Raw genomic sequence first — 26,308 nt, 5'->3', positions numbered from 1 at the left:
CCTAAGAGCCGAGGTCCCCCCCCCGAAGATTGGCACCCATAAGGAGCTGCCATCTGAACAGGAATAAACTGCATCAGTGGAGTGAAAAGGAGAACTCCAGGAGGATGACCTGAGCACAGGATTAATGTTGCTTCCAGGGAGCTGAGCAGAAGGAAGGCCATCCAGCCACATGCAGGAAGAGGTCTGCCACTGGGAAGGGCATGCTGTAGGGTCTGCGAGGTTACTGGGAGCACATTTGGAGAATCCTTTAAACATCTCTGTGTTCCTGTGCAGGCAGGAAAGGGCCTGCTTGCTAAGCACCACGTCTCGAGCACCAGCAGAGCCAGCGCATGGGGGCTCAGAGTGTGGAGCTGAAGGGCAGGAAAGGTAAGGGGACTCTTTATCCCACCCCACTCTCCCTCTGTTCTAGGACACTGACTGGGAGAAACAAAAGTTTGAGACCCATCAGCCAAAACTGGGTCTGTTCCCTCAAGTTAGATAGGGAATATACTTAATTCTCCAGTACATTCAAGCAACAGGATGATGAGCTCTACAAAGCCTTCTAGAGTAAAGAATAAAAATTTGCAAAAAAAAAAGTTTAGTAAAAATAACACTTGTGGGACTTCCCTGGCGGTCCAGAGGTTGGGACTTTGCCTTCCAATGCAGGGGGTGTAGGTTTGATCCCTGGTAGGGGAGCTGGGATCCCACATGCCTAGCTGCCAAAAACCCAAAACATAAAACAGAAGCAATATTGTAACAAATTCAATAGACTTTAAAAATGGTCCATGTCGGGCTTCCCTGGTGGCGCAGTGGTTGAGAATCCGCCTGCCAATTCAGGGGACACGGGTTCGTGCCCCGGTCCGGGAAGATCCCACGTGCCACGGAGCGGCTGGGCCCGTGAGCCATGGCCGCTGAGCCGGTGCGTCCAGAGCCTGTGCTCCGCAATGGGAGAGGCCACAACAGTGAGAGGCCCGCATACCACAAAAAAAAAAAAAAAAAAAAAAAAAAAAAAAAAAAAAAAAAAGGTCCATGTCAAAAAAAATCTCAAAAAAAAAAAAAAAAACCAACTTTTGCAGTCGGCATCTGATAAACTAGTCCTATTTTATTTGTGGCTCAACTTTGTTTTTTTGTTCATATTATTAAATACTAACTCTTGATAAGGGCGCATGGATTTGGATCAAGTAGGCCTTTGGACAGTCGTATTTTTGACTTTATTTCCTTAAGCCACTGAAGTTATAATAATAGAAAAATACAGATTAGCATTTTTACACCCCATTTTCTTTTTCTATACAATTACTACAAGCTACCAATAAATGAAGCCAATAAGAGCAAAAAGAAGGGAAATGCTTCTGAAGAGTGGCTTAAAAGAAAAAAAAACACACAAGTAACGCTGCCAGTGCTGAGCAGGGGCTACATGCGCACCCACTCACTCACTCAATTCCCTAGAGCTGTGAGTCTGCTGAACGCTGACCACCTGTGTTTTGTCCTCAGAGGTGCAACTAGCCTGGAACTGCAACACCTCCTCGCAAGTGCCCTCACCATTTCCAACTTTGCTTTCCACATCATCTATAATCAACAAACGAGCTATGTGCATACACGGAATTATCCGCTGAAATGATTTCCAAATGTTACAATTACTTAGATAAGACAGTCAAGTGAAAAAAAAGAAAAGGAAAGAAAAGGAAGCAGAGTGTCTCTAACCTCGGAGAGAACACCACCTTTCTCAAGTGTGCAGCGGGCACCCCCACACACGTGCCAGTGTCTGCTCACTGTTTCTCTCAGCACAAGCGGCACTTAGTTACTCAAATTCTTGACTTAATACATGGACCAAAGAAAAAGCAGTTTGGGATTTTCTGAGCGAGGGCTTGAAGCAACTGATGCCCGAACTCCTCCAACCCTGGATAGACAGGCCACAGAATGATGACCAAGAAAAATGACAAGGTAATCAAATCATAAGGACCATAAGAATTTATCTTTCTTTTAATTTCACTCCTCAGATGGGTCACAAGAAAGAGGTTTAATGAAAATCCTGTTGAAAGTGTTTTCACTGTTCATTTTCTAGCTGGGCTGATTCCTGGGTACAAACTGCATGGCTGCAAGGTGACAAGTGTCATCTGAGGATTCAAAACCATGAAGAAACACTGAGGAAAATTCTTTAGCATTTGCTAAAACAAATGCTGTTGTTTCCTTCCTCTGACCCTCACCCCTGTATGCCCCAACAACTTGAGGCCATTTTTCCAGTTTTAACAAAGTTAGCCTTTACAACATGCATCAAATAGCTGGGCAAGCCACCTGACTCCATGACTCCACCTGAGGACACCACTGTGTGAGGAGAGCCACTCAAAGGTTGGCAACATGCCCACCACAGAGAAGAACTCAGCAACAACCCAATGCTCCATGGTCGGAGACTACTAGAGTCACTACCGTAAGCTATATGATGGAAGGCTTCCTAACAATTTTGGCAGAGATTTTAAATATTTGTTATAATTACATATTACTTCCATTTTGTCTGCTTATAATTTCAAAATTTTTAACAATGAGCATGAAGAACCATGACTTTTTCTGAAAGGTCCCTTTATGTTTCCAAGAATGCAGGCACACTGAGCCATCAGTCTGGCCTTATAAGCTGCTTTCCAAATCTAAGAATACTCTGAAGCAGGTGGTGCTCCTTCCTCTCCCCGTGCTGCCAATCCCATCTCCCCAGTATTTCAGACACCGCTCTGCTCCTGTCCTGCTGGGTGATGTCTCAGTCTCCCAATGGGTCTCCTTGCAGAACTGTTCCTTCCTCAATTCTGCATAGCAGCAAAACCAGTCTTCTTAAGAATATGAGTGGTAGAACCCACATGATTCTCTCTTCCCAAATACTCTTAAAAGAGAATAAAGAATGCAAAAGGAATAAACCCGTAAGGACCAAGAGAATGGGGGAGGAGACACAGACACAGTAGAGAAGAGATGTCCCAAAATTCTAAGAAAATGGAGAGTGAAAGAAGATGAAACCCAACAGACTGCTCTGAAGAGTAAGCCAATTTATTTAATCCTGAGAACCCTGCGGAAAGATACCAGTGTTGCAAGGCGGGTGGAGGCTGGGGCTGAACACAGGGAGATTGGAGGAACTGGAAATATGGAGCAGTTGAGAGCCCCAGAGTTCCTCCCCACATACCACCATGGTGGGTGGTGGGGAGAGGAGAAGGAGGGTGGTGGGAGATGCCCAGCAACTTCAAAAACACGCTCCCAGTTATTCCGGCATTTAGATGATGGGTCTGTTGCCAGAATTCATGTAGGGTTGCCTATCAATTGTTGCAACTAAACCAGGACTGGTGAGTAGTAAATATTGGCGGTTTCTTGACACATTCATCTTTTTTAAAAAAATAATTAATTTGGGACTGTGTTGAGTCTTCACTGCTGCGTGCGGGCCCTCTCTAGCTGCGGCGAGCAGGGACCGATGCTGCTCCCTGCTGCGGTGCGCAGGCTTCCCATTGCGGTGGCTTCTCCCATTGCAAAGCACAGGCTCTAGGCACACGGGCCGCATTCAGCAGTCGCAGCATGCGGGCTCAGTAGTTGTGGCTCACAGGCTCCAGAGCACAGGCTCAGTAGTTGTGGCACGTGGGCTCACTTGCTCTGCAGCACGAGGGATCTTCCCGGACCAGGGCTCAAACCCGTGTCTCCTGCATTGGCAGGCAGATTCTTAACTGCTGTGCCACCAGGGAAGCCCCAACACATTCATCATTTACAGTAGTTATTCCTGAATGTCACTGTCTATAGGTTATTTTCCCTTACTCCTCTGGGTTTACTTCACTGATAAGCACATAAGCCTGAAGTTCAATCTGTCTGCAAATGAAATCTGAACACCTAGAGAGGGATGCGTTCAAGGCTGACAGTAGAGGGGAAATGAAAGTCTAAACAGTAGGACCCCCAGTCCTCTTCTCCCAAATGGCTCTCAGAACACTGGTCCCCCACTTCTCATTCCAAGTAGGAGGCTGGAAGCATCTTTTCTGTATCAACTAAATAGCCCCATAGATATCTAGAGTCCTCCAACAAAAAACATCACCCAAAAGTTGATCACTACAGCAAGGATACTAGTTTAAAAAAATCTTGCCTATAGAGCTTCCAGTTAGTTTTTCAATGTTTCAGCCTTAAATGACAATTGACAGCCAAGGACCATCAGGCAGTTGAACGAGGGTTCCAATGGGAAAGATGGAGACAAAACAAAGAAACAGAAAGCTTGGTGGAAATAGAAACAATGCAGTGACTAGAAGAAAAACTCAACAACAAAAAAACAAGGGCTTCCCTGGTGGCGCAGTGGTTGAGAGTCCACCTGCTGATGCAGGGGACACGGGTTCGTGCCCCAGTCTGGGAAGATCCCACATGCCGCCGAGCGGCTGGGCCCGTGAGCCACGGCCGCTGAGCCTGCGCGTCCGGAGCCTGTGCTCCGCAACGGGAGAGGCCACAACAGTGAGAGGCCCGCATACCGAAAAAAAAAAAAAAATTATAAGGTATTCAAAGAGAAGCTACTGTATCTGTACAACAAAAATGTAATACTATAAAAAAGATAATCAGAAAACAAAAAAAGCTCTTGAAATTAAACATAAAATAGCAAAACAAAAAGAGTAGAGATAGAAGATAAAGTTGAAGAATATTCCAGAAAATAGAAAAACAACAAAAATACACAACAGGAGAGAAGAGTATTCATTCTAGAAAAAGAAAGCACATGGGGAAGAAAATACAAAAAATGGGTCCAAAATTACTCAGGTGCCTGGATTGAACCCTAAGTGCCCAGAATAAAGACTACAAATTGGGAACACTACAGATAAAACTATTAAAAACTTGCATAGAGGAGAAAAAAGGCCATATACAAATAATTCAGAAGCCGAAGTGGCACTAAACACAGACAAAACTAAAGAACAATACCTTTCAAAAGTGGGAGGAGTGAAAATTATTCTCCACATAGAATTCTCTTCCCAACCAAACTATCCATCAAGTAAAAGGGAAGAACAAACAGCTTCAGATATTCAAGGACTCAAATTTTACCTTGCATTCATTCTTTCCCAGGAAGCTATTAGAGGATGTGCCCACCTAGAATGAGGGGTTAAATCTGGAAAGATGACATAGGATCCCAGAAACAAGGGGTACAAAACAGAAGGAAGAAAAGAGAGCCCAGAATGACAGTGCAAGGAAATCCTACAAGAACAGTACTATGGACTGCATGTTTCTGTCTCCCCAAATTCGTGTGTTGAAACTCTAATCCCCAATGTGGCAGTATTAGGAGGTGGGGCCTTTGGGAGGTGACTGAGTTTAGATGAGGCCATGAGTGTGGGCCCCCATGATGAGATCGGGGCCCTTATAACGGGATGAAACACCAGAGCACTGTCTCCCCACCATGAGAGGACACAGCAGGAAAGCAACCATCTGTAAACCAGGCAGAGAGTCCTACCTGAACCCAACCATGCTGACTGACACTTTGATCTTGGACTTCCAGCCTCCTGAGTGTTTAAGCCACTCAATCTACAGTATTTTTGTTCTAGCAGCTATAACAGACTACGACAAAGAGCTTTGCAGCAGGGAACCAGTGCACACGGTAACAGGCACAGATGTTCACTGCTTGCATCTCCAGAATCCAGATCTGTGCCTGACACACTGCAAGATACTCAACAGAGAGCTGATGAATTAATGATTAACAGCAGTCTTAATGCATACCAAGTATCAAGAAACTGGAAGATCTCAGTGCAGAAGAACACGGCTGATGTGGATAGGCATAATACAACATACTTGCATTCCTGTGACCAGGATACATGTCAAAATGTAAAAATCAGCAGCACATTTTGAAAAAGAATGCATACCCTTCCACCAAAGGATACAGCTGTCATTTGTTTTTCACTCCCCAGAACACCAGTATATAAGTGTACGTTTTATTCTTAGCTATCAAAACCCTGCATAAGGGAAGCGAGGTCCATCGGGAGTCTCTATGAGAGCAGGTCTTCCATGCATGACTGATTATTTCTTACAGAGTCGATAGGACAACATGTCCCCAAACATTTTCAGGAATACATTTCTCAAAACATTTTAGAAGCTGTCTGTGGTCATTACTTTCATAGTGACTGAAGTCTAGGTAAGCTTTATCTGAAACACAGAGTGTGTGTGCTAAAGGCATAAATACAGAGAAGAGAAAAATATTGACTGGCAGGCTTCTGAAAGGCTTAAAATCCCCTGGAACCACTGTAGACTGAGAATTTTAAGCTACAGTAAAGTTGTTGTAGGCACCTTCTGGCTAAAGTCTGGCTGAAAGGAATGTTGTGTTACATTCTTTTTCTCTTTTTATGAAGAAGAAATCTGTTGCAAGACAAAAGTGTGTGTGTGTGTGTGTGTGTGTGTGTGTGTGTGTGTGTGCATGTGTGTGTGTGTGTGTTTGGGGGAGGCAGCATTTATTTTATTAAAAATAAGGCCAACTCTATGCCCAGATTAGCTGGTACCCCCCCATGTCACCCCCAAAAGATTTAGTCTACTAATATTGCTATAAAATAAATGTTTTCGACAAAGAAGCCACTCACTGGGCAGACTAGATGGAGTACATACCTGCAATGATCTTTAGAAAAATCTAAATAAATGCCAGTGAAATAGCTCCCTTTCTAAAAGGGCAAATGAGGGTGTAAGTACTTCACAGATGATTAGACAGAATGTAACAGGTGAGGACATGCACTTCCACATAAGGATATTAATGGTAATACTCAGACCCTGCCCGAATCGGCTTCCAGTGGCACCTTTTGGTCCTTTAGCACATTTAGCAATCTCCCTCAACTTCCATACAAAGTCTTATTATAAATGACTTCGGTGTAGAGATAAAGAACCATTTTCTTTTCACCCTCAATGTGGTGCAATAGGAGAGGAAGAGGGGAAATTCAGATTTCAGGGAAACTTTTTTGGAGAAGAGAAATACATGTTACAAATCAACTTCAAAATTAAGAACAGGAATATAAAGTATAACTCAAAGTAAAAATTTCAATGAGATATTAAGGCCAGGTTAGGGAAGAACGATCCAGAAATCATCTGTGATCCTGAAAAGGAGCTGGGCGGCTGGAGGGAAGTACTGGAGAAGCAACCCAGTGCTTAAACTCTGCGCTCTCCCAACTCCACCTGCCCAGACCTCCACGGCCAGCCCCCAGCTGAGTGCACAGCGCCCCACCCACTGTCATCTACCCCCTTAGCACTTTTATCCCAGGTCACACTGTCTACCCGTTCACATGAAGCCATCTTAGTACTCTCGGGTCTCATTTTTGCCTTTGTAGTATTTCTGGCATTTGCATTTGATTTTGGAATCCCTGGCAAAGTTCTCAAGTTATCTTTGTTTTCACCTTGACTAGTTTCTCTGCTGTTATTTGGGTTTTTCCTACCTTTTGTTTTTCTTTGAAGGTATCAGTTGCATTTAAGAAGGCATGCTGTGGGTGGGATGAAATTGAACCATTCTGCTCTTAGGCACTTGAATGAGAAATAGTTGGATCGTTAAGCTGAACATCTATATCTTCTATCCATTGTCCCTCTTTCCCTCATGTTATAGCTAATTCCACTGCTTACTACAATGTTCCCCATTAAGCAGTCTCTAAGAGGAATAATCATATGACTAAGGGAAGTGTTTAGCAATTTTCTAGTAACAGAAATGAAACTACTATTTATCAGGAAGAAAGTTTAGAATATAACAATTTAAAGAATAAAGGTTAAGAAATAAGGCTACATAGAGACATTTGCTGCTTTTATGCTACCAATAAGTTATAAGACTTGGACAAGTCATTTGAATTTGTTGGGTCTGAAGTTTTCTCATTTATAAAATGATGGTATAGAGGTTCCTTCAAGGTGAAGAATTCTAAGATCTTATGTGCTAATTTTAGAACCAGTCTCATATAATTCTAAAGTCATGCCCTGATGTTCTTCAACCCATCCATCCTGATATGGTTGAAGGTGTAACATCAGAATGTTACAGGATTCTACCTTCACCGAATCAAACTGTATTAAAGGGTGACAACACATCCCAATGAACTGTTTCCATCCCATAAAAACAAACCTCCAATTCTGCTACAAATGAAAATAGTTAAGAATATGAGATTCATAACAGTTCATTTTAGTAATTCTAGGGGTAACAAATATGTAATTTTTTGGTAATAAAGAACATGTATTTTGAATAGTACCAAATTTAGAACAAGGACTTTGTTATTAAAAAGTATTTCAATAATCTATTACTTGGCACAGTCTTTGGAAGAATATTATAAAATGCAAAGTTAAAAAGTACTGCAGAAGAAAACACAAATCAATGCACATAGGTTATTTAATAATCACAAGGAATACCTTGTTTAAAACACACTAAAGAAGCCTTTTTAAGATGCATGGAATACCACTGATGGTTTAAAGTTAATTTCCAGTGTCCACAAAACAGTCCTTAATCTGTGTTCTAAAAAGTACCCCCATAATCTTGGATTCCAGCAAAGCCATCCCCCTTACTGTGAGGTGTTTCAGGACTCTTGAGTCAGTCTACAGTAAATCTGAAAGGGGCTAATAAATATCAAGGTCATGCGATTCCCAGGAACTTCTAGCCAGCTGGGAATAACCATTAACTACCCGTGCCTAATCTTCAGTTAACAAATACCTCTAGGGTCTTCATTAGCAAATGTCCTTCTTCTCCTCTGCAATGAAGGCCAACATCCTCATTAAGTTAAGGCTCTTCCCATTAACTGTTTACATTAATGTCACCATAAAGTACATATTTCAGCCATATCAACAGACTATCACTGCTCCAGATGAACAGCTATTTCTAATTCTGATTTATACAGTGTTTTAATTCACAATTAATTTGTGAATTTGTTTTCTTACCCTTTTGTTCTGAGAATTGATTCAAAGAAAATATGGGTTGTCTAAATGTCAGGAGACCATAACTGGTGGTAGTTTCAAAATAACCATATTCACAAGTTTTAAATATTTAAATTAACAATGTCATACACATGCAGGTAGGGTTTCCAGATAATTTACTGTCTGAATCAGAATCTTCTGAGATGAAAGAGGAAATCTGTTAATAATTAGGCCAGATCACTGGTATAAACTGGGCCTGTCCCCAGCTCTCCATACATATGGTTACCCTACATGCCCCTATTAGGTCTCCTCTAATTAGTTTTGTGCAGGCTTTGCCAATTTTCATCCAATTAAGTTCAAGTATTAGGTGCTTAGTATTTTAAAGACTCTATTCAAGAAAGTAAGTTTTTCATGGGAATTAAGCTGGGTCTCTAATGGTAAAAACCAAGAACTCTGTGTGTGTGTGTGTGTGTGTGTGTGTGTGTGTGTCTTGAATAGTTACTGTCAAATTCTGAAATCTAAATACCTTTTAAAGAAGCCTGACACATTTCAAAATAGTTGAGAATTAAGCTTGGCAAAGTAAACAAAAACTGTTGGTAGTAATTTAAGACTTCTACTGATACATAAGACAATATAAGTGATCAAGAGCTGAAATCAATAGAGTTTGCAAGTGAACATTCCATGGTCTGAATAGTCAGCAGGGACAGTGGGACAGCGGAGAGAGTCCTTATCTGCAGTCATTACACTGTATCTAAACTTCCAGCTCAGGTCTTTACTCATGTCTGACCTTGTGGGAGTCACTTAAAGCTTTTCAAGCATCACCTTTTTGTTCCCATAAAGCAGCAAACTTGGCAGGATTATTCAGAATGAATGTATGCAGAACCATCTTTAAATGACCAAAGTTTTATGCAAATGCAGCAGCACCAAATACTTAACTAAACATTCACATTAAAGGCATTGTACCAGGCAAGGAAAACTTCATAAGGCCACATACAAAGAAAGGATAAGTGTGCACGTACACACACACATACACACATGTGTGCGCACACGTTTGCGAGACAGAGTATGGCACTGGGCAGACTGACACAGGACATCAACGAAAGGCTCTCTCTAAAACTGACTCACAGCTGGTACTTGGGTCCAGTCCCCACTGGCCTCCGCTGACACATCACTCACAAGGCTGTTCACTAACTCCAGTCAACATGTGACACACCAGCTCTCTCACTTGACCAAAAGTCTGTATGATAAACTGAGTTAACTAAGCTGTGGTCTAGGGGATCACCAAAAAACAAACCAAAACAAAAATAAAACAGGGGCAACGTGAGAGAAGTGCACCAGGATGGGGAGTCAGGAGAGCAGGACATACAGCCCAGTGAGGTCCGATTTTTAAAGAGAAGCTAGAAATCTGGCTATTTTGTGTACAGCCTCCTAACTTTTAAAAGTCAGCAACCTGAGCTCTACACACCACCAGTCCCTCCCTTCAAGCCTCTTAGATAGCCTCATCCACCAGAGGGCAGACAGCAGAAGCAAGAAGAACTACAATCCTGCAGCCTGTGGAACAAAAACCATATTCACAAAAAGATAGACAAGATGAAAAGGCAGAGGGTTATATACCAGATGAAGGAACAAGATAAAACCCCAGAAAAGCAACTAAATGGAGATAGACAACCTTCCAGAAAAAGAATTCAGAATAATGAGAGTGAAGATGATCCAGGACCTTGGAAAAAGAATGGAGGCAAAGATTGATAAGATGCAAGAAATGTTTAACAAAGACCTAGAAGAATTAAAGAACAAACAGAGATGAACAATACAATAACTGAAATGTAAACTACACTAGAAGGAATCAATAGCAGAATAACTGAGGCAGAAGAATGGATAAGTCACCTGGAAGACAGAATGGTGGAATTCACTGCTGCAGAACAGAATAAAGAATAAAGAATGAAAAGAAATGAAGACAGCCTAAGACACCTCTGGGACAACATTAAACGCAACAACATTTGCATTATAGGGATCCCAGAAGGAGAAGAGAGAGAGAAAGGACCAGAGAAAATATTTGAAGAGATTATAGTCGAAAATTTCCCTAACATGGGAAAGGAAATAGCCACCCAAGTCCAGGAAGTGCAGAGAGTCCCATACAGGATAAACCCAAGGAGAAACAAGCCGAGACACACAATAATCAAATTGGCAAAAATTAAAGACAAAGAAAAATTATTAAAAGCAGCAAGGGAAAAATGACAAATAACATACAAGGGAACTCCCATAAGGTTAACAGCTGATTTCTCAGCAGAAATTCTACAAGCCAGAAGGGAGTGGCTTTAAAGTGATGAAAGGGAAGAACCTACAACCAAGATTACTCTACCCAACAAGGATCTCATTCAGATTTGATGGAGAAATCAAAAGCTTTACAGACAAGCAAAAGCTAAGAGAATTCAGCACCACCACACCAACTCTACAACAAATACTAAAGAAACTTCTCTAAGTGGGAAACACAAAAGGACCTACAAAACCAAACCCTAAACAATTAAGAAAATGGTCACAGGACACAGGACATATCGATAATTACCTTAAACGTGAATGGATTAAATGCTCCAAACAAAAGACACAAGCTTGCTGAATGGATACAAAAACAAGACCCATATATATGCTGTCTACAAGAGACCCACTTCAGACCTAGGGACAAATACAGACTGAAAGTGTGGGGATGGAAAAATATATTCCATGCAAATGGAAATCAAAAGAAAGCTGGAGTAGCTATACTCATATCAGATAAAATAGACTTTAAAATAAAGAATGTTACAAGAGACAAGGATACTACATAATGATCAAGGGATCAATCCAAAAAAAAGATATAACCATTATAATTATATATGCACCCAACATAGGAGCACCTCAATACATAAGGCAACTGCTAACAGCTATAAAAGAGGAAATCGACAGTAACACAATAATAGTGGGGGACTTCCACACCTCACTTACACCAATGGACAGATCATCCAAAATGAAAATAAATAAGGAAACAGAAACTTTACATGACACAGTAGACCAGATAGATTTAATTGATATTTATAGGACATTCCATCCAAAAACAGCAGATCACACTTCTCAAGTGTGCACAGAACATTCTCCAGGATAGATCACATCTTCAGTCACAAATCAAGCCTCAGTAAATTTAAGAAAATTGAAATCATATCAAGCATCTTTTCTGACCAAAATGCTATGAGATTAGAAATGAATTACAGGGAAAAAACCATAAAAAACACAAACACGTGGAGCCTAAACAATACATCACTAAATAACCAAGAGATCACTGAAGAAATCAAAGAGGAAATAAAAAAATACCTATAGACAAATGACAATGAAAGCACGACAATCCAAAAGTTATGGGATGCAGCAAAAGCAGTTTTAAGAGGGATGCTTATAGCTGTACAAGCCTACCTCAAGAAACAAGAAAAATCTCAAATAAACAATCTAAACTTACACCTAAAGGAACTAGAGAAAGAAGAACAAACAAAAAGTAAAGTTAGCAGAAGGAAAGAAATCATAAAGATCAAAACAAAAAAAAATGAAATAGAAACAAGGAAAACAATAGCAAAGATCAATAAAACTAAAAGCTGGTTCTTTGAGAAGATAAACAAGATTGATAAAACATTAGCCAGACTCATCAAGAAAAAGAAGGACAGGACTCAAATCAATAAAATTAGAAACGAAAAAGGAGAAGTTACAACAGACACCGCAGAAATACAAAGCATCCTAAGAGACTACTACAGGCAACTCTATGCCAATAAAATGGACAACCTGGAAGAAATGGACAAATTCTTAGAAAGGTATAACCTTCCAAGATTGAACCAGGAAGAAACAGAAAATATGAACAGACCAATCACAAGTAATGAAATTGAAACTGTGATTAAAAATCTTCCAACAAACAAAAGTGCAGGACCAGATGGCTTCACAGGTGAATTCTAACAAACATTTAGACAAGAGCTAACATCCATCCTTCTCAAACTCTTCCAAAAAATTGCAGAGGAAGGAACACTCCCAAACTCATTCTATGAGGCCACCATCACCCTGATACCAAAACCAGACAAAGACACTACAAAAAAAGAAAATTAGAGACCAATATCACTGATGAATATAGATGCAAAAATCCTCAACAAAATACTAGCAAACAAAATCCAACAACACATTAAAAGGACCATACACCACAATCAAGTGGGATTTATCCCAGGGATGCAAGGATTCTTCAATATACGCAAATCAATCATTGTGATACACCATATTAACAAATTGAAGAACAAAAACCATATGATCATCTCAATAGATGCAGAGAAAGCTTTTGACAAAATTCAACACCCATTTATGATAAAAACTCTCCCAAAAGTGGGCATAGAGGGAACCTACCTCAACATAATAAAGGCCATATATGACAAATCCACAGCAAACATCATTATCAATGGTGAGAAACTGAAAGCATTTCCTCTAAGATCAGGAATGAGACAAGGATGTCCTCTCTCACCACTATTATTCAACATAGTTTTGGAAGTCCTAGCCATGGCAATCAGAGAAGAAAAAGAAATAAAAGGAATACAAATTGGAAAAGAAGAAGTAAAACTGTCACTGTTTGCAGATGACATGATACTCTATATAGATTATCCTAAAGATGCCACCAGAAAACTACTAGAGCTAATCAATGAATTTGGTAAAGTTGCAGGATACAAAATTAATGCACAGAAATCTCTTGCATTTCTATACACTAATGATGAAAAATCTGAAAGAGAAACTATGGAAACACTCCCATTTACCACTGCAACACAAAGAATAAAATACCTAGGAATAAACCTACCTAGGGAAACAAAAGACCTATATGCAGAAAACTATAAGACACTGATGAAAGAAATTAAAGATGATAGCAACAGATGAAGAGATATACCGTGTTCTTGTATTGGAAGAATCAATATTGTGAAAATGACTATACTACCCAAAGCAATCTACAGATTCAATGCAATCCCTATCAAATTACCAATGGCATTTTTTTACAAAACTAGAACAAATCATCTTAAAATTTGTATGGAGACACAAAAGACCCCAAATAGCCAAAGCACTCTTGAGGGAAAAAAACAGAGCTGGGGGAATCACACTTCCTGACTTCAGATTATACTACAAAGATACAGTAATCAAGACAATATGGTACTGGCACAGAAACAGAAACACAGATCAGTGGAACAAGATTGAAAGCCCAGAGATAAACCCACACACATATGGTTAACTAATCTATGACAAAGGAGGCAAAGATATACAGTGGAGAAAAGATATACAGTGGAGAAAAGACAGTCTCTTCAATAAGTGGTGCTGGGAAAACTGGACAGCTACATGTAAAAGAATGAAATTAGAACACTCCCTAACACCATACACAAAAATAAACTCAAAATGGATTTGAGACCTAAATGTAAGACCAGACACTATAAAACTCTTAGAGGAAAACATAGTAAGAACACTCTGACATAAATCACAGCAAGATCTTTTTTGATCCACCTCCTAGAGTAATGGGAATAAAAACAAAAATAAACAAATGGGACCTAATGAAACTTCAAAGCTTTTGCACAGCAAAGGAAACCATAAACAAGATGGAAAGACAAGCCTCAGAATGGGAGAAACTATTTGCAAACAAGTCAACAGACAAAGAATTTATCTACAAAATATATAAACAGCTCATGCAGCTCAATATTAAAGAAACAAACAACCCAATCCAAAAATGGGCAGAAGACCTAAATAGACATTTCTCCAAAGAAGACATACAGATGGCCACGAGGCACATGAAAATCTGCTCAACATCAGTAGTTATTAGAGAAATACAAATCAAAACTACAATGAGGTATCACCTCACACCAGTTAGAATGGGCATCATCAGAAAATCTACAAACAACACATGCTGGAGAGGGTGTGGAGAAAAGGGAACCCTCTTGCACTGTTGGTGGGAATGTAAATTGATACAGCCACTCTGGAGAACAGTATGTAGGTTCCTTGAAAAACTAAAAATAGAACTACCATATAACCCAGCAATCCCACTACTGGGCATATACCCAGAGAAAACCATAATTCAAAAAGACACATGCACCCCAATGTTCCCTGAAGCACTATTTACAATAGCCAGGTCATGGAAGCAACCTAAATGCCCATCGACAGACAAATGGATAAAGAAGTTGTGGTACATATATACAATGGAATATTACTCAGCCATAAAAAGGAACGAAATTGAGTCATTTGTAAAGACATGGATGGATCTACAGACTGTCATACAGAGTGAAGTAAGTCAGAAAGAGAAAAACAAATATCGTATATTAATGCATGTATGTGGAACCTAGAAAAATGGTACAGATGAACTGGTTTGCAAGGCAGAAGTTGAGACACAGATGTAGAGAACAAACATATGGACACCAAGGGGGGAAAGCCGCAGTGGGGTGGGGATGGTGGTGTGCTGAATTGGGCGATTCGGATTGACATGTATACACTGATCTGTATAAAACTGATGACTAATACAAACTTGCAGTATATTTTTTTTAAAAAGTCAGCAACCAGTTTAAACTAGAAAAAGACAGAGAGAGAAACAAAATAAGTCTGTGTGTCAAATATGGCCTACAAGTTCATTTCCTTCTAGGATTTTAAAAAAATCTCTTCCTGATTTGTTATGGAATCTCACTCTATCTAAAGACATTTTGTACCATTTTAACTTACCATATTTATCAAGTAATATCTTACCAAAACCCCCCTAAAGATTCAAGCAGCCTTTAAATGATGAAAGCCTAATCAGTGATGGGAATTGCTGTCACAAGACAAGGTCACCAGGAGAAGGAAGCAAGCAAATTGGGGGATGGGGAGAAGAGCACAACTCAGCTACCCTGCACTCAAGTCTTGTAAAGCACAGCTACCACTTTAGAGCCCAATGGTGTGTATCACAGCTTTGTTTCACACATTAAAGTCAGAATTTCAGCCAGGTACACAGCGCTGAGGAATCTACAGTGGGGGTAGGGGATAAACAGCAGGTTTGGGATGTCCAGTCTTAATGAACTCTGTGGGGTGAAGGCAACCTGTGTAAATCTGAGAAGGGATTCTCACTACACAACTATCACACAAAGCCTTGAGTTCTTGAAGTCTTCTTTCACATAAGATCATAAGAAAACTGCTGGAGAGAAGAATGAGAAGGAAAGGGAGTGTTTCTGTGGGAGAGAGAAACACTATTAAAGCTTTAAATTCCACAGTGTCAAATTTCTAGAGAAGTGATACAAATAAACATTTTCAAAACACAGGCAACCAACAAAGGAGCAAAAAGGCAATACAATGGAGCAAAGATAAGTCTTTTCAAAACATGGTGCTGGAATAGCTGGACAGCCACATGCAAAAAAAAAAAAAAAAAAAAAAAAAAAATCAACCTGGACACAGACTTTAAAACTCTTCATAAAAATTAACTCCAAGTAGATCACAGACCTAAATGTAAAACACAAAACTATAAAACTTCTGGAAAATAATAAGAGAAAACCCAGACGATCTTGGGTATGGAGACAACTTTTTAGGTATAACACCAAAGGCACAATCCATGAAAGAAATAACTGATAAGCTGAACTTCATTAAAATTAAAAACTTCTACTTTATGAAAGACAATGTCAAGAAAATGAGAAGATAAACCACAGAGAGGGAGAAAATATCTCTAAAAGACACATTTAATAAAGGTCTATTAAAATTCAACTATAAGAAAATGAACAACCTGATTTTAAAAAGGGCAAAGACCTTATATACCTCATCAAAGAAGAAATACAGGTGGCAAATAAGCACATGAAAAGATATCCAACATCATATGCCATTAGAGAAATGCAAATTAAAACAATGAGATACCACTACACACATATTAAAATGTCCAAAATACTGGAAACACCAATCATTGGTGAGGATGTAGAGTAATGGCAACTCTCATTTGTTGCTGGTAGGAATGCAAAATGGTACAGCCACTTTGGAAGACATTCTGGCAATTTCTTACAAAATTAAATACATTCTTACTGTAAGATCTAACAACTGCACTTCTTGGTATTTACCAAACTGAACTGAAAACTTGTGTCTACACAAAAACCTGCACATGAATGATTATAACAGTTTTATTCATAATTGCCAAAACTTGGAATCAGTAGGTGAATGGATACTGTGGTACATTCAGAAAATGGAATATTATTCAGATCTAAAAAGAAATGAGAGGGACTTCCCTGGTGGTCCAGTGGTTAAGAATCCACCTTCCAATGAAGGGGATGTGGGTTTGATCCCTGGTGGGGAAACTAAGATCCCACATGCCACAGGGCAACTAAGCCCGTGTGCCACAACTACTGAGCCTGTGCGCTACACCTAGAGACCCGATGTGCCAGAGCCTGCACACCACAACTAGAGTGAAGCCCTCATGATGCACTAAGACCCGACACAGCCATACATACATAAATATTTTTTGAAAAAAAAGAAATGAGCTATCAAGCCACGAAAAAAACATGGAGGAACTTTAAATGTATATTATTAAGTGAAAGAAGCCAACCTGAAAAAGCTACATACTATATAATCCCAACTATATCACATTCTGGAAAAGGCAAAACTATGGAGACAATAAAAAGATCAGTGGTTGCTAGCGGTGGAGAGAAGGATGAACAGGCAAAGCACAGAGGATTTTAGAGCAGTGAAACTACGCTGAATGATACTACAATGGTAGATACATGACATTATGCACTTGTCAAAACCCAGGGAATGTTGCCAATAGGGAACCCTAATGTGAACTATGGACTTTGGGTAATTATGATGTGTCAATGTAGGTTCATAGATTGTAATAAGTGTACTAACCACTTTTTGAGGGACGTTGACAGTGGGGGTCATTTTGTGTGGCAGGTGGCGGGGGGAGGGCTGCGGTATATGGGAACTCTGCACATTTTGCTTTGAACCTGAAACTACCAAAAACCAGAGTGTATTAATTTTTTAAAAAACACACAGGCCACCCATTAGAAAAAAAAATCCTCGAAATATTTATGTTAATTAGATTCTAGGAAAACAGTAAATCTTTTTCTCTGGCTTGTTATTTATAATCAAGTCTTTCATTCTTTCCTTCATTCATCCATCCACTCACTGCTCTAGGCAAAACAAAACCTTTAGATAAATATATAAAATACTCTAAACTTCAGATCCTTTGTGGAAAGAGGTAGGTGAAAATACAATGCAAGTGATTAACTATATACAATGAGTACAATCTTTTGTTCTTGAAGACAGTAATTTAAACTAAAAAGACTTTACAGAAGGAGAACCATTTTCTGAGGGAGAAGCCAAGCTTTTCTCCCTCTGATTCTCTCCACAAACGCATACGTTCTTCACAACGCACAACCCCTTGAGGGAAAAACCTATTTTTATTCATAAGTCATTGCCTAATACTTGCTGAATAAATGAACAGGATTATTTCTCCCATTTTACAAATGAGGACAGAAAGATTGATCACTGAACAATAAGTGACTCCAGACAATATTTAAACATAACAAGGAAAGAGCAGGACCAGGCTCTTCAACAGAGGGGCTAACCCTTAGAAAAGAAAACATGCATTCAGACCACCACATCTGCCTGCCTCACCTCCCCTTACAGACCCAAGACAGCCTGTGGGGGTCTGGTAGGCAGACCAGTCAAAGGCAAGACATTGGCACCCTGTCGACCTCCATTCCCTCCCCAACTCCCAACAGATATGGCAACAAGAGCTGAGAGGACAGGACTTTAAAATATGGATAATCTGTATCACCAGCAAAATGCCAGAGGAAAAGAAAAGCATCCTTAAAAGAGGATCAGTTAGAATTCTCACAAATTACACTAACTATCCCTATTTGTTCCACTAGACTAAAGTCCCTTGAAGGTAGGCCTTAACTGTTATTTCTGTGCCCCAGCATGTCGCTGAGCCTGGCACATAACAGAGTCCCTTAAGAAACATTTACCCAAAGGATAAAATGCTAATAACTGAGAGTTTCAGTGCACTAAGCAGAGCATGATCTGTTCAATGTCCCTAATTATCAGAGAAATGCAAATCAAAACTACAATGAGGTATCACCTCACACCAGTCAGATAAATGCTGGAGAGGATGTGGAGAAAAGGGAACCCTCCTACACTGTTGGTGGGAATGAAAATTGGTGCAGCCGCTATGTAGAATAGTATGGAGGTTCCTTAAAAAACTAAAAATAGAGTTACCATATGATCCAGCAATCCCATTCCTGAGCATATACCTGGAGAATACTCTAATTTGAAAAGATACATGCAACCTAATGTTCACAGCAGCACTATTTACAATAGCCAGGACATGGAAGCAACCTAAGTGTCCATCAACAGAGGAGCGGATAAAGAAGATGTGGTGTGTACACACACACACACACACACACACACACACACACACACACACACACAGAGTGGAGTATTACTCAGCCACCAAAAATAAAATAATGCCATTTGGGGCAACATGGATGGACCTACATACTAAGTGAAGCCCAAGAAAGACAAATATCATATAATATCACTTATATATGCAATCTAAAGTATGATACAAATGAACTTATTTACAAAACAGAAACAGACTCACAGACAGAAAACAAACTTATGGTTACCAAAGGGGAATGTGGGGGGGGGTGGATAAATTAGGAGTTTGGGATTAACAGATACAAACTATTATATATAAAATAAACAACAAGGACCTACTGTGTAAGTACAGGAAACTACATTTAATATCTTGTAATAACCTATAATAGAAAAAAGAGATGAAAAAGAATATATATACACATATATAAATAAGTGAATCTCTTTGCTGTACACCAAAAACTAACACAACATTGTAAATCAACTATACTTCAATGACAACAAAAAAAAACAGCATCATCCTACACTTCCAGAACAACCTACCTCCCTCATACAACCATCCAACAGAATCCTGTTAGTTACATGTGAGAACACAGGACTTTTCCTTTGAAAAGTTCTTCAGAGGCACTGGACTTTATAGCAAAGGCTTATTTACCCGCAGTCCGTAATGGAAGGTAAGCATTAATAAGCGGCATCTCTGGGAGGCTCTGCGGAGTACTCAGCATGGGCTCACTCATGGAAGGCTATGACAGGTCCTGCTGCTCTGCGCATCTCACACACCAGGGGCTGGAGCTGATGATCGGCAGCTGCCCTGGGCTCCCAGGGCGGGGCGGCCCCTGCTCTCCGGGAGCTCACCCTCCAGGGCCAGGACAGGCAGTTTACAAAGACCAGGTGAAACAGGAGACAGAGAAACAAAGCAGGGAGATGGGAGAGGGGAGATTCACAGACTCAGGAAGGGAAGGGGGAAATCTGAGCCAAGAACTGACAGAAGCAATTGGGGAGGGAAGTGTTCCGGAGGGCACCACAGGCCAGACTAGAGAAGATGCTATACTCCCAAGAACTGTCTGTCATCTCTTCTGCGAATCCACTCACCTACTCTGTGCCAGGAGCAGGCCTGAGGTTGGGCCCCCTGAGCACCATGGCCAAAGCGGCCATCCTCCTTCCAGCCCACACATCCTACTACAGTCCCTCCAGGCCAGCTCATGGAGAGGCTCGTTCACGTGTGCAGTGGGGCCAGTGATGAGCTGGGGTTAGATAATGGAGTGTGTGTGTGTTTCTGTGTAGGGAGAGAGAGAATTTTAACAGCATAATCAATAAGAAAGGTTTAAAAACTAGAAATGACTTCCCCAAACTTTCTGAATAAGTGTATATATGTATAAACCGTGGGACCAAATTTTCGTCAGACACAGCATAAGAAGTGGAGAAGCCCCTTTTTAATGTGTGAACAACACAAACATTCCTGGCACCAAGGAAGAAGATGTGGGGCCAGCACCAATCTCCCACACTGTGGGAATCAGAACCATCACGCTCTCGGCAATGGGGAGCACAGTGGGATCATTCTCACTGGTAAGCAGGTGGGGGCACTGAGTCTCAACAATGGGGTGGGGATGCTGGGAGAGGAAGGGCCACTCTAGGGACAGTGCCACTTGCACCCAGCACAGATCCTCACACCTCCCTCTCCACCCACTTCTTTCTTCCTCACAACTGCTTACAGGCAGCCACAATCGCCAGCTCTGTCCCAACACCAGAACCAAGTGGGATCCAAGGGCCAGCCCAGTTGTCTTTTAAAGTAGAAGTGACTCAAAAGTATTGAGCAACTTTCCCTCAGTGACCTCTGGATGGAGTGACTGAGTCTTGGGCAGAAAGCCATTACTAGTAATAGTAGTTAAGTAACCTTTAAATTAGAAATGTGAAAAGAAAACTGATCCTAAAAATAAGAATGGGTAACTTCTATTTTATCACTAACATTTATTTACACATGGGCCCCGAGAACTCTAAACAGAAAGGAAACAGAATGAAAAAGTTCATTCCTGGTAAAGTTTTCTCCACTAGTTAAAAGGGCCTACCCTCCTGTTTCTTAGCCTGTTCATACACCAACACATTTTACATGGGGGCCTCAGCTGAGAAACAGCTAAGCAGGCTAGGTAACACTTTAAAGTATTTCAAAATGATATGTTTTAATGACTACATTTTAAATGATAACTTCTAAATTAATTTTCCTCTGAATTCTGCAGCCAATGCAACTCTCTAGCCATCAATTTTGCCCTCATGTCCCTTTTTCCTAATTAATATTCTGCACCTTTAAATATAACTAATAATCAAGCACTAGAAAAAGAATGGGAGAACTGCTTCTAAACACCAAATGCAGTAGTATTTAATCACACCCAGAACTTTCTGCTCCTACAATAGAACCACTGCACATACATGGTCTCCAAGTCCCTGCACACCCCACTTTCTAATCTTGCCTCTATTTCTAAATTACATCACAACCTCCGACAGCGTGTGTGCATGTGTTTGGTTGAGGGAAAGGGGAGACAGTGAGAGCCATGAAGCGAGGGCTGGGAGGATAACCACTGGGATCTTTAAAAAGTCAAAATTCAATTTCAAGAGTATACTTCTGAAAAGAGGCCAAAAAAATACATCATCTACTTCTTTGCCCGAAGTTTTGAACAGATTCCACAATGTGTATCTTATTAAAGACCGACTACAATGAAATAAAGGGGGATTTCATGAATGAAGTGTAGTCTTACCCAGCATTTCAAAAACCTGCACTGTAAGCCAGGTGATTCTTTTTTAAAATTATTTTTTATTTATTTATTTTTTTCGGTATGCGGGCCTCACTGCTGTGGCCTCTCCCGTTGCGGAGCACAGGCTCCGGACGCACAGTCTCAGCGTCCATGGCTCACGGGCCCAGTCGCTCCGCGGCACGTGGGATCCTCCCGGACCAGGGCACGAACCCACGTCCCCTGCATCGGCAGACAGACTCTCAACCACTGCGCCACCAGGGAAGCCCCAGGTGATTCTTAAAATGCCATCTTGTAGAAATACTTAACTCACTTATGATTACTATTTTTAAGCCTTTTAAAAATTATTATAAAGTAATATACATCCATTACAAAATACAAAATCCTACTCCTCTGACATTTGAAATATATTCGTTCTAATACACACATATGAATACCTTTATTCATGTATAAGATAATGATACCAAGCAGCAGGGGATCCTGGGCACCAAAGCCTTTCTGTGCCCCCCATTTCTTTGATTACAGGAAATAGGCTTCACTCAGCCTTCATGACCTGCCCTGAGTTCCAACAGGCAGATTCAAGCAGTTGTTAATTAGGGAAGGGAGGGGATGTAAGACAAGGGAGAAACAAACAGTCAAGAAAAGCAATAGTGCAACCTTGGGGCAAGGTCCTGGTTCCCCATCAAGGGATACACACAACAATATCTTGAGCTGTTTTGCAGACGCTGAAACCCCCACCAGATGGGAGAAGTTAATGGTTAACCATGGTATGCTCCCCACAAGCATGCAGACCTCAGACGGTGGGAATCAGGTCAATGACGCTGACTCCCACTTACCTCACCACCAGCCAATCAGAAGAATGTCCCTGAACTGATCACGCCCTCTTTGAACCATTACTATAAAACTTCTCACTACCCCCTCCAAGGCAGGGGTGGGGTGCGGGTGTGAGGAGGGGAGACACACAGTTTTGAGGGAATAAATAAGCCTGCTATGGCCCCCTTTGCCTGGCAAAGCAATAAAGCTATTCTTTCCTACTTCACCCAAATCTCTGTCTCCGAGATTTAATTTGGTGTCGGGTACAGAGGCTGAATTTGGCTTCAGTAACAAAACCAAATTATACTTGGTAAACTATACAGTGTGTATATAAAGTACACCATACCTGTGTAAAAATTCTACTTTTGACCATCTTATTTTCCTGAAATAGTTAACAACACTGACTGCTAAATAAAATCAAGCTACCAGGACTTTAACTAAAGAAGGAGATACTAAAATTATAAGCTACAAGAAGAGCAAAAATTTCATAGAAGTGAGAAAGCTTAAAGGCTAAAAGAAAAGGAATAAGTCATATGTCAACCAAAGGCTAGAAGTACAAATTTCTTTCATAAAAAATACTTCGAGGCGGTGGGGGAGTAGGGGGGAGTACCAAGAGAGAGAATTTCATATAGATTTAGAATCAAATTCAAGTTACATATTATCTTGACCCAAGTTAGTCAACACAAATTATATATAAATATACAAAGTAGATGTATATGTAAAATAAGCATACTCTAATTAAACAATGTAATACCCATAAAACTCATAAATATGAGTTTTACTAGAAGAAATGAAAACCTCTTTCCCAGCCTCTTGGCCAGGCATTTTCTTGAGTCCCATTCTGATGTTAAGTCCAAGTGTCAGATGGTACTGTGTCATTGCAAAAAAAAAAGGAGAGAGGAGAGGTTTATTATACAAAACCCATGTTCACTGGCAGAAACCAAGAAAACTCAGAGAGGTAAAAAGAAACATGAGCTGTATTCTTACTACCCAGCAATAACCAATGTTACTATCTTAGAGTCCAGCTAATATCAAAATAACTGAGAAAAGCCACAATACCAAAATGTTACCAAGTAGTATTACATGCTGAGATCCATGACTATGACTGTAAACTATAGAACAATTAGCCAATGTGAGCAGTAAAAGCCGTAATTTAAATGTGAATACTCTGGTTTCTTTTCAAATGCATTAGTCTAAAGTGCTAAAATGTTACACTGAGTGTATGTGAGCCTAGCAATTCACAATGAACTACAAGCATATTCCTAGAATACAAAGGAGCAATGCATATTTAGTTTTAATTACTTTAGTCTTTGTTTTACCTTACTCACAAGTACAATATATCTACACAAATACTTAAGAATCACAGACTTTGCTTTATTTCTCCCCAAAGGTGGTGTTAATTCAATTTATTTTCCCTCAAATTATTGATAAATTTGACTGCAAGCCCATTAATTATATTCTTTCTTTAAACATCAGATTAAGCTTTGGTAATAATAATAAAGCATTTCCATGCTCCCCAAATGCAAGTTTAATCACAAATGCATTCATTCCCAGTCTCACTGCTATGGTAGGGGTAAAGTTAAAAGCCACATAATATAAATTTAAAAGGAGACACCCTAAGGGAAACTTTCTCATCTGGACTGATTTGCTAGTTTCATACTATGTTTTGAGAATATTCCTAAGTCTTTATATTATATCCTACTATTACAGCCAGAATGTTTTTCCATGACAGAAAAATTTGGGTGAAGTATCTAAGGACACCCTAAATTATGGCACTTACATAGAGCTAAATTTTAAGTAGATCATACAATACAGCAAACATAAAACCAAAACTACAAATGAAACTAAGTCCCCCTAGAACCTAGTTCCCCTACCAAGTTTATGATTAACCTTTCTATCCGAAACTGTTTTCCCTTTCCTGTCCCTCCCCTGTTCCCCTCAGGACTGAGGAGTATCAAAGAAAAGGGGGTACTGAAACCAAGCAGGACCCTGCCAAGCCCTCCCTGGTACAGAAGTCCCCTGTTTCTTGTTTGTAGAAAAAAGTCTTTAGTCTCCTAAGGCCTTCCCTGAGTTACAGAGAGCAGACTCAAAACTAGTTAGGAAAGCGAGAGACTAAAGAAAACAAAGGAAAAGCAGTCAAGCAAGAAAAGTAATGGTAGCTTAAACGATATTTAGTGATAACACAGAGTCCTCAAGGGATATACAGAACAATCTGATGCAAATCTTTGAGTTGTTCTGCAGAAAATAAGACGCCCCCCACCCAGGTGGACAATGGTGACTACACCTTACCACAAAAGCACGTAGACCCCAGACTGGTTGGAACCAGAAGGTTCATGATTAAGATTCCCGAAACACCACCATGTTACCTCACCACCAACCCATCAGAAGAAATTCATGCCCCCTGCACCTCCCACTCCAAATGCTGCCTTTAAAATCCCTTCCCTGAAAGCCATCAGGGAGTTCGGGTCTTTTGAGTATGAGCTGCCTGTTCTCCTTGCTTGGCACCCTGCAAATAAATGCTGTACTTTTCTTCATCACAACCTGGTGTCAGTAGATTGGGTTTGGCACTCATGGACCCAAGTTTGGTTCAGTAACAGAACTACAATATACTGATGATCAGTTCCTAACAGGCAATGATTCTTGCCAATGCAAAATGCTTGATAGAAACCTATTTCCTATTTGGATTTCATATTAGGAGCTTTTTAACCTTTTAAAGTAAATTAAATGGCATTGTGCTATTATACTCCTTAAATATCTGACCTTGGTACACTGCCATGATTTCCAAAAGTGATACCCTTGCCTTACACTTGCAACTGAGAAACAAAAATCCAATCCCCCAAAGAGAGGAAACGCTGCTCTGGATTCACTACAGTATATAACGATTTCTTTGGGTCATGTGGCACAGACCTGAGGTCCATGAATCTGTCCTCCCTTCCTCCGTGGTGAAACTGGGCCTGGCTCCGGCTGCCTGCCCCCCACTCAGTTAGCTGTGACCACACACACCAAGTTCTCCCCAGTGAGCTGGGAGTGGAAGTGATGTGCTCCCCTGCCGGCCAGTGTCTCCTCAAGGCCTGGCTCTGTCTCCCCAGGCTCTGATCACCTCCTATGGCTGTAGCCAGAGCACCATAACCACGCGGCTGAGGACTAGGCCACAGGCAACGCAGAGAAACAAAACTACATTTAGTCTAACTACATTTAGAAATTAACATCCATCTCCACGGCATTCCTCAGGTGGCTGGTATGGTGTTTAGCCCTCTTCTAAGTCACATATGTTATATATTTGCCTACTATACTAAACATGTGAGGCAATGAATAAATTACAATTTAAATGCAACTTTGAGGATGACACCTCACAAAAATTACAGTAGCAACTATTTTCTGAGCAGCATTTTACATATTTCATATAATCTCATGCCAGCCCTAGGGACTATTCCCTTTTAATAGAAGAGGACAAAAAGAGCTTCGAGAAACTGGCTAAGTTGACAAGGAAACAGTGAGTAATGGCAGAGTCAAGATCTAAACCACTCATGTCTTTAACTAGAGCAGAC

General features: G+C 40.4%; 1 protein-coding gene across 1 annotated transcript in view; it reads right to left on the bottom strand.

Annotated features, from left to right (window-relative positions):
* Positions 1 to 26,308, bottom strand: part of CHSY1 (chondroitin sulfate synthase 1) — a 76,566-nt gene that overhangs the window by 3,391 nt on the left and 46,867 nt on the right. The gene's annotated exons all lie outside the window — the stretch shown is intronic.

The sequence above is a fragment of the Kogia breviceps genome, chromosome 3, assembly GCF_026419965.1.
Source record: "Kogia breviceps isolate mKogBre1 chromosome 3, mKogBre1 haplotype 1, whole genome shotgun sequence".
NCBI lineage: Eukaryota > Metazoa > Chordata > Mammalia > Artiodactyla > Physeteridae > Kogia > Kogia breviceps.
The sequence above is the reverse complement of the archived record's forward strand: the minus strand, read 5'-3'. Positions and strand labels throughout refer to the sequence as shown.